The sequence below is a fragment of the Sinocyclocheilus grahami genome, unplaced genomic scaffold, assembly GCF_001515645.1.
Source record: "Sinocyclocheilus grahami isolate Dianchi unplaced genomic scaffold, SAMN03320097.WGS_v1.1 scaffold118.1, whole genome shotgun sequence".
NCBI classification, from domain to species: Eukaryota; Metazoa; Chordata; class Actinopteri; order Cypriniformes; family Cyprinidae; genus Sinocyclocheilus; species Sinocyclocheilus grahami.
In genome coordinates this window covers 1,730,321-1,740,927 of record NW_015505297.1, presented here as the reverse complement: position 1 = coordinate 1,740,927, position 10,607 = coordinate 1,730,321, and the positions used below count along the sequence as shown (strand labels likewise).

General features: G+C 34.7%; 1 long non-coding RNA gene across 1 annotated transcript in view; it reads left to right on the top strand.

Annotated features, from left to right (window-relative positions):
* The window catches only part of LOC107589624 (uncharacterized), a 13,663-nt gene that overhangs the window by 1,666 nt on the left and 1,390 nt on the right, over positions 1-10,607 (top strand). The window contains exon 2 of the long non-coding RNA XR_001609690.1: positions 9,701-9,803. This is a non-coding gene — a long non-coding RNA (uncharacterized lncRNA). The remainder of the gene's footprint in view (positions 1-9,700; positions 9,804-10,607) is intronic.

Here is a 10,607-nt window from a genome sequence, read left to right as displayed (position 1 = left end):
TTGTGTATTAAGGAGACAACTGTATCATTAAAAAGCATGCTTGAGATGAAATATTAAATGGGGTCTTCAGAAAATGTATTTTAATCTTACGTTTGCAGTTTGTAGCACAGTACATTCATTGTCTTCATTTTTGCATCACTATAAAATGACTTTACCCATAATGCTCTTGTGTTTCAGTCAGTTGAAGCACCGTGCCCAGCAGATTTGTGTGACAGAAAACATCTTTGTATTATTAGCTCTGCAGTCATAAAGAGGGATTCTGACATGAGTTAGGATTACATGCTACGATTTGCTCTCTGCTACTGAACACGCCTGAGGGAAGCTCCCATTCACACACCGAGGAGCTGAAGGAAACGCAGCACAAGAAACGGGAGTAATTACACATAAACAGACATTCGGCTTTCAATGTGACTAAATTACAACTTGCCGAGACACATTGTGAGTGCTGAAATAGAGGGGAATTCCTCTGCAAATTGCTTTGTGTGCATTTGTGAGAGTCTTCTGGGCTGAAATGCATCTCATAAGCATATCGTATGCCGATGCTGAAAAACACTATATAAAGCTTTCAGATGGAGAATGACTTGTTTAGTATTGGTACATTAGAAATGTGCAGTGTTAATGGTATATATAATGCATGCAAAATTCTCTAAAATAATCTATACAGCTATATTTTTGATGGGTCTGTCTTACACAGAAATGTCAGGAACTGTATCTGTGCTTTTTTTCTTTTTTTCTCTCTATTTTCTTGTAGAGGGTGATAGCAATTACAATGTGACAGGCCAGTGTCAGTGCAGCAGTCTGCCTTCTCCCTTTGAGGCAGTGACAGGGCCGAGACCCAGAGATGAACTGCTCTTAAATTACACTTTTATCAGTGCTGATGTCTTTCAAAATTAATCTTTATGCCCACAGTTGTCACCATTTGCAATTTTTTTCACCTACAGATGAGCTCTAGATGGGGTCATGATGGTACAGTGGAATTTCCCGTTTCTTCACGATGGCATGGAATGACATTCACAAAGCATTCAGCTTCAGTGATGTGGCATAATTCAGATGAAGTAGACTATTTGCTTGGACACAATCCTTTGCGAGGCTTGATTTTATCCACTGGGATTTGATTGTTAAATGTTAGGCTGTGATATTATTAGTGGATTTTCTATGGCAGGCATTGTTTCTACATCTCTAACCCTAAGTATAGTAAACTTTATTATGTGTATTAAACTTTGGCATGAATCTTGTACAGTTTATGCTACAGACCTGAATGATATGTCAAATTACGTGGCAATAAAATGAGTGAAAAAATCCCCAGAACACCCTATAGCAACCATATAATGTTATGCTAAAAACCATGCAGACCACCTTCAGTTCTTCAAAAAATGGAAAAAAAAAAAAGTTTTATTTATTTAAAAAAAGTAATGTAATATGCGATTTGAGTGGACATTATAATAATAAAAAAAAATGAATATATTATAAATTAATAACTTTTATTTAATATACGATATTCAAATATAACTAAAAAAAAAAAATATATATATATATATATGAATATATTAAAATGAGAAATATATATAAAAAAAACAGTATAAACATAAAATTTGTCAAAAATTCCCCAGATCACCCTAGCAACCAAATAACAATATGCTAAGAAACACACAGACCACCTTTAGTTCTTCAGTAAATAAAAAAGTATTGCTTTAAGTATAACACTTTTCTTAAAGGCTTTATGTATAATGCATTATGAAAGTAGTTGTAATGCATTAATTATGTCTTGTAATGCACCTTATAATGCACTGTACAATCTCAAGAATAATTGTAACCACAGTTAATACATTATAACACTTATCAAATTATTGTTACACTATGCATTTCAAATTTGGTTATACTTGTTTACATGCATTATACCCTTTAATAACCCTTTATAATGCATTATACATAAAGGCTTTAAGTAAAGTGTTACCAAAGTATTTTAAGATAACATTTACATTTTACATAATATTTTAAACATTTTAAAAATGCATAGTGAGAGAGAGATTTATGTATATATATATATATATATATATATATATATATATATATATATATATATATATATATATATATATATATATACACACACCTACTAGCTATATGTAGGTAGCACTGAGGTAGCAATATTTTATATTTTTTCTCTTTTTGCTTGAACGTTGAACAGTGCATACATTTATAAACAATAACAGGGTGTTTTATCCCTGTCTATTTTTATACATGACATGTGGCACACACTGTCGGTTTCTCTGCTCTGCTGCCTAATGCGAGAGCATATTGTGGCGTGTTTAAGTCGTCAGCCGAGGCGACTCCAGTGTAACACTTGTTCTCTGGCTGGATGTGAACCAGCGGTTTTCTGCTAATCCCTGTGGTTGTGTCTGGAGCTCGCAGGAGGATTTGTGCTGTCAGACGTCCTCCCTGGCCAAGACTCCATGCTGACACTCACAGCCCTGTCCGGACACGGTTATCAGGGGAAGAGAGTGTATATGCAGTGCCCAAATGAAGCTCCAGCAAACCCGTGGCCGGCAGTCTGTTGTGCTGTGGCCTGACAAAACCCAGCAGCAGAAATCCATAAAGATTTTACAGGCGCCCAACCGCATGCAGACACTGTCATCCGTGAAACCTAGGAACGGTTTTGACTATTTGTTTCCCACTTTAACACCCCACTCAGGCCTTGGAAATAGTGAGGGATAATTGGGTGTTTCTTTAGCAATGGCCACATTTTAAGGTCCCAGGGGTTTATTAAAGCTAACAGAAACTATTAAAACTAATTGGATAACTTTATTTTTATTCTATTTGTTATATGAAACGGACTATTATGTGGTTATATCCTTTTTCTGACTTTAAATCTTAAAGTTCTATCAATCTTAAAAAATATTAAATATTACAATATTTATATTATTTTATTTGTATATTATTTGAAAATATTTATTTATTTGATTCTGTTTGATTAATTCATCACAGAAATGAAATTAATATTTTCAAATAATAATAAGAAAAATAAGTGTTACATTTAAAAATAAAAACTTGTGATCATCTAAAAAAAGCAATTTGAGTATTTATTATTGTATGAAATGTATTTATATAATTTTTTTAATTATAACTGTCCCTGTTTTGTAGTTGTTGTTTTAAAATTTTCAACCAATTCCAACCAATACTTTTGTAATTTGTAAAGTTTTTTTTATTAAATGTACTAAGTGACACAGCAGCATCAGGGAAGAGCTTGAGATTAAATATGAGACAGGTAATGTGTGAGGAAAACTTTAAGGTAAAATTTCATGTAATTTCCAACAACCTGTTATTTTGTCTAATTATGCAAAAATAAAGAACATTTTTATTTATTTTATTATTTATCCATGTATCTTTTATTCATTAATTTATTTATTTATTTTATCTGTACATATTTAATTTATTATAAATTTGTGTATTTATTCATTTATTTATTCAGGATAAATTCTTAGTGAGACAAAGGACTGCCGTTTTATTCCAAAAATGTCATTACCGCCACTTTAATTTCCATCACAAAATAACAAAATATATCATTTGAAATGTAATGGGAATATTCTCTGTTCATACAGACGTTTCAGAACAGTGTAAATAAATGGCAATGCATGTATAAACACTGAAGCAGACAAACTAAACTAGTCTGAGTGTGTTTTAAGAGAGTTTATTTATAGAAGTCCACACGCAGGGCCAAAAGCAGTTAGCACTAAGTAGGTGATGTTGACATTTCCTTGTATCAGTTGCGTCAGTCTGGGCTGTTGTGAAAGTTCAGTAAATTGAGCTGTATTCAGCTCTGAGGGTGTGCCAGGAACAGCTTTCCTTTCTGTTTTCCGGCACAGTTAATGGCCACCTTCGGCTCTGTTATTTGGAAACATTAATAAATGAGAGCAGCGGATTGCTATTCTCCTTGTCTGTTGATGTTTCAGGCTGCTTAGCAATACTTATGTTTTGTAGAAGGTAGAAGATAAGAGGAATTCATCCCATTGTCCTCCATATTCTCTCATTACCCAACTCTGTTTACCGTTATTTCATTCTTTCGCTAGTCTTCTGTTGACAGAGCACGGCGCTTACGGCTACAAGCACAGACTCGCTTTAATGAGATATATATTCATTACTTAGAAACCACATGTAAAGATTGAGTTTAGGCCCATGTGTGTAAGTGAGGAGCGTCGGGCTCTTAGAGGCTGTTTATGGGTGAATAATCAAAAGCGCAGATTAAGGGAGGATCATAAAAGAGGGTTTCACTCAGGTTAAATAGTCTGCTTTGAGCTTAATGTCTTGTGTATGTGCAGACAAGGGCTTAGCTAACAGCTATTTTCTGACAGCATTGATCAGCTCAAATTGGTCACATTTTTTTGATATGGCTTAACAGAGGCATGTCTTGGAAAACAGGATTTTCTTTGCTCTTTTAAAATAAGAGTTCAATCTGCTTTGAAAGCGAATGCAACACAAAGCTCCACCCGGGCCATTTATGGGAACTAAGCTGCAAAATTTGTTAAATTAGAACTCAGACATCATAAACATATGCACATTAACATATGCCCGCCCACATCAACACCTGTTCAACTATGCAGCAACTTGTCTTTATGATGACAACCAGTGTGGACTGCTGCTACATGGAGATTAGACAACCATAACAGATGCCGTTTACATATAGAAGTCTTAAAAGTACAGTAACTGTACAGTAGTTTAATATGACCAGAGAGAGGGTGGAAAATGGTAATGTAAAACTAAATTATGTCTAGTTTTGGTGCATAATTTTAGATTTACCAATATAGAATTTTGTATTAGTCGGTCACTTTAAAATAACTTTAATCAATTGAAAGTTATAATTGAATATTTCTATAATTTAACTGAATAATTGAATACCCCAAAAAATTATATTTTGTAAGTTTTTACTGACTCTCATGTTGTTTCAGACTCTTATGATTTTATTTTTTAATTTTTATTTATTATTATTTGTGTGTGCTTTTTTTTTTTTTTGTCAGTGTGACTTTTTCAGAGCTTCAGCTCTGTGAAATTATGACTAATAAGACATTCCCCCCCTTTTTGGTGCTTGGCTTTATAAATCACTTTACACTTTCTTTAATTTTTTTTTTTTATATCTACTTTTGTGTTCCACAGATGAAGGACAATTATATGGGTTTGGAATTATTGATAATTCAAAATATGAAGAAAAAAAGTAAATTCTATACTTTTTAAAATTAACTTTTATTATATTTATTTATAATAATAATATATAATAATGATATAATAATTACAGTTATGTGCGTTCGTATAATTTATATATTATACATTTATATTGTCCATTATTTAATGTAAAAGTTAAATCCACATACATTTAATTATTATTATTATTTTTTTTTTATTATTACTCGCTTTATTTAAATTTCACTTTCTTGAATTTAAGTGAACTCCTTTCTGTTGTTTAATATTTTGGATTATGAAAAATCTAGTTTTATTCAAATGCAAATGAGCGTCATTTGATTTCACTTTTGATTTGATTTAATTCATTATTTTTAGTATAATAGTTGGCTTTATTAATATAATGGAAATGCATTGATGTGTGAATCTTGATCATTAGAGATCAGAGGGTGTGGCCTGTTGCCATGGTCTTTCCACAAGTCCATTTCATTGGCTAATAATCCAATAATTTATGCTGGCTAATCATGGGAGATTGTATTATTTTGGTCTTTCTAACATATCAATTTATGAAAAGGGAGCAAAATATTAAGGAAATATTAAGTTTTAAAGAAAAAATGTCTTCAGAAATATCTAGAACCAGCCTCCCTGTGTGGGCCATTAAACTGGCACGACTTCCATATTCAACATCCATGGGAAACATTTCGCATCTATGAATATGAGCCTCTGAGATTACAGTGAACAAACAAAACCAGAAAGGCAGATGTCGAAATTGTTGTTTAGATATGAGCTATGAAGTCTTCAGATCGGATGTGAGGCAGAATCAAGGCTTTAGACATTGTTGTCGACGTATCAGAGAAATTATAATGACGCAGAAAGATTGTCCCGTGAGAGTGGGGCCTGTCTGTTTACCATCGGCTGGGTGGGCCGACTTTAAGCCTGCTTTATACTCTGTACTTAAGCGATGTTGAATCTTTCCTAGACCATGACAAACACAAGTAATTTGTTGCTCTGGCTTTTTGAATGACTTCCGATACATTAGCAGAAGCCTGGAAGAGCCGGATAGCATGTATTCCTATCCACATATAAAGGATAATTGTGCTTTCGTGCTAGATTTATAATTGCTGTGTTTGTTCTGTCATACTTGTGTGAATGTGAATGAAATGTGAAATGAAATGTGAAGTGACATGTGGCCAAGTATGGTTACCCATACTTGGAATTAGTGCTCTGCATTTAACCCATCCAAAGTGCACACACACAGCAGTGAACACACACCCGGAGCAGTGGGCAGCCATTTATGCTGCGGCGCCCGGGGAGCAGTTGGGGGTTCGGTGCCTTGCTCAAGGGCACCTCAGTCGTGGTATTGAAGGTGGGAGAGAGTGCTGTACATTCACTCCCCTCCCCTACAATCCCTGCCGGTACGAGACTCAAACCCACAACCTTTGGGTTACGAGTCCAACTCTCTCACCATTAGGCCACGACTTCCCACAACCACGACTTCCCACAAGCTGGAATGGAGTACAAGCTGACATGAAGAGACTTCAAACATGGTTTACACACACAGTACATACTGTATACGCACCTTGTATTGTTCATTTTAAAATATGTTGCATTAATTAATCATTAAAGAATCAGTCATTTTTGGAGCTTGGCTTTATACGTCACTGTACACTTTCTTAGGAACATGGCTGAAAAATATCTACTTTTGTGTTCCACATAATTAAAAATGTATTTTAAAAAAAGGAAATAATTAAAGGGGTCATAGGATGCTACATGCACTTTTACAAGTTGTTTGAACTGAAATGTGTGTTGGCAGTGTGTGTACACAACCACCATATAATGATAAAAATCCACCGTGTGTTTTTTTTAAAAATCTGGTTAAATGTTTTCCCCTTTCTCAAATCGAGCCGATCTCAGATGCCTGTCTGTGTGACACCACACAGACAGGCCCCTCCCACGATCGTTTGATTGACAGTAGCGTTTCAGCACAGACTGGACTGGACTACCTTAGACCCGCCCTGAGTGACTGTCATCAGTCTGCCATTGTTTCACCGCCGGAGCAGATGTAGACAAGAATGACTCCTAAGCGATTGAGGTGTTCTGTTGTTGGATGTAATAATGAACAGCAGTCGTCATTTACTCCCGACATGTGAGCCGCTGAGCTCGCAGTGGATTACATTGTTTCTGAAGAGAATGCACCCCCGATCAATATTAATGCATCAATGTTCGTGCAAATCATTCATGATCCAGCCTCATCTACATCTGGCTTTTTGAATGACTTCCGATGCATTAGCAGAAGCCTGGAAGAGCCGGATAGCATGTATTCCTATCCACATATAAAGGATAATTGTGCTTTCGTGCTAGATTTATAATTGCTGTGTTTGTTCTGTCATACTTGTGTGAATGTGAATGGAGTACAAGCTGACATGAAGAGACTTCAAACATGGTTTACACACACAGTACATACTGTATACGCACCTTGTATTGTTCATTTTAAAATATGTTGCATTAATTAATCATTAAAGAATCAGTCATTTTTGGAGCTTGGCTTTATACGTCACTGTACACTTTCTTAGGAACATGGCTGAAAAATATCTACTTTTGTGTTCCACAGGGAGAGAGTGCTGTACATTCACTCCCCTCACCTACAATCCCTGCCGGTACGAGACTCAAACCCACAACCTTTGGGTTACGAGTCCAACTCTCTCACCATTAGGCCACGACTTCCCACAACCACGACTTCCCACAAGCTGGAATGGAGTACAAGCTGACATGAAGAGACTTCAAACATGGTTTACACACACAGTACATACTGTATACGCACCTTGTATTGTTCATTTTAAAATATGTTGCATTAATTAATCATTAAAGAATCAGTCATTTTTGGAGCTTGGCTTTATACGTCACTGTACACTTTCTTAGGAACATGGCTGAAAAATATCTACTTTTGTGTTCCACATAATTAAAAATGTATTTTAAAAAAAGGAAATAATTAAAGGGGTCATAGGATGCTACATGCACTTTTACAAGTTGTTTGAACTGAAATGTGTGTTGGCAGTGTGTGTACACAACCACCATATAATGATAAAAATCCACCGTGTGTTTTTTTTAAAAATCTGGTTAAATGTTTTCCCCTTTCTCAAATCGAGCCGATCTCAGATGCCTGTCTGTGTGACACCACACAGACAGGCCCCTCCCACGATCGTTTGATTGACAGTAGCGTTTCAGCACAGACTGGACTGGACTACCTTAGACCCGCCCTGAGTGACTGTCATCAGTCTGCCATTGTTTCACCGCCGGAGCAGATGTAGACAAGAATGACTCCTAAGCGATTGAGGTGTTCTGTTGTTGGATGTAATAATGAACAGCAGTCGTCATTTACTCCCGACATGTGAGCCGCTGAGCTCGCAGTGGATTACATTGTTTCTGAAGAGAATGCACCCCCGATCAATATTAATGCATCAATGTTCGTGCAAATCATTCATGATCCAGCCTCATCTACAGAAGAAGTGAGTATAATGTTTTGTAATGAATCTTTGCAAATCGCCTTTCCTAATAATGTGCTAATTAGCAAGTTTCACGATGAATGCGACTAAAGTAAACAGTCTCTCTGAGAGCAGCTGGGAAGAGAGGGGCGGGGTCAGCAGAGCTCATTAACATTTAAAGGAAAATGCTACAAAAACGGCTTGATCTGAAAAAAGCCGTTTTTTACGGGAAAAACTGTGTTTTTTTACACTACCATTGAGAAATTTTAACCAAACTATGTTACAGACTTTTCATTAAGACCCTAAAGAATCATATCAACTTGTGGAAAATGGGCATCCTATGACCCCTTTAAATAAAATTAATATATATAAATATATATTGATGCAGGTTACATCAAATCGCATTCAAGAGGACAAATATCCCGCTGGCAAACATGTCAGCTTTTTAGTTTTCTGTGTCTCCATACTGTAGCAACTTGTTTCTTTAGTTAATTAATTAGTGATGCCCGATTTACTGTATGTTCCATTATTTAGCAGTCCTTGTGTATTATTTATTTGGATCAAGAGAAAATTGAGATAATGTGGGATTTGCAGTTTGATTTGATCTCAGTGTTTGATGAGGAAAAAACTATTAAAATATAATAATTCATTTAATTAGAAAAATAGAATTGTTGTGAGTTTTGACAGGCTGAACTAAATTCACCACCTTTGGGTCTTATTTGTCAAATCAGTCTGGGTTTGTGCAAACAACAGAAAAAAAACGTAATGTTATTTAATATAATATTATTTTAATACTAAATAACAAATCATTGGCAGAGCACTCTGTTTTACATGGACAAGAAGTAAATCTAGTAAAGTGAATTTTACTCTTACTCTTGTAGTTTAGCAGATGTTTATCTAAAGCGACCAGCCTCTGTCCTAAAACCTCACTAGTCCCGAAATGTATCCTCATGAAGGCCTAATTAAGGATGAGAAATTCATTGAGACACTGTGCTGGTGAATTGTGCTTAAACATGGTTGAAGAGTTTGTTTTGTGTTCGTCTGTTCAGCATGTCTCTGCTGAACCAAGACTGCCAGCCCAACTGTGTCATGATCTTTGAGGGCAAGAGACTCACGCTGCGAGCTGTTCGGCTCATCAGACCCTGTGAGGAGGTACAGTATACTTATTTTCTGCCTTTTTTCTAGTCTCTCTCTCTCTCTCTCTCTCTCTCTCTCAAAGTATGTAATTTTTCTCCTGCCTTGACCCAGGGATCTTTAAATTCATAGGAATCAATAGAAAATGATAAGCATGGGTCTCTGCTGTCACAGGGCCCTGGACAACATTACCAGTTGCCAATTCGTTATTATTATTTTAGCCATTTCTGCAACACCAAAATTGATAAATAATGTTTATGTACTGTATGTTTATTTAGTTTTGGAGTCTTGTAAATGTCTATTAGTTTATTTAAATATTTTAGTGTTAATTTTTATTTTTATTTATACTTCTGATAACAAATGATAATAATACATTACAGTTTTGACTTTTTAAAAAATGTATTCTCACTTTGTTAGTTCTAATTTAGTTTTGTTTTTTATTATGTGTATTTGCATTTTTTGTTATATTTAGTTAGTATACATTTAATTAGAATATTCTTTAATTTAGTTTAGTTTTGCATATATTTTGAATTAGATTTAGAAAATTTTTCCCAGTAATGTTTTTTTTTTTTAATTTCTATTTCCATTAAGGAAAATGTTTTCATTCAGTTTTTGTTAGTATAATGACTTTTCAAACAGGTTTTCCAAACACAAAGTTTAGATTTTTAAATGATTTCTTACTCTATTATTCTTAGATGTAATTTAGTTTTGGAATGATTGTTTTATCATGTTTTTATTATGCTTATTTTTATTAATTTATATTTATTTTCATTATATTTTGTAATATATTCTAGTGTGTGTGTGTGTGTGTTTATATATATA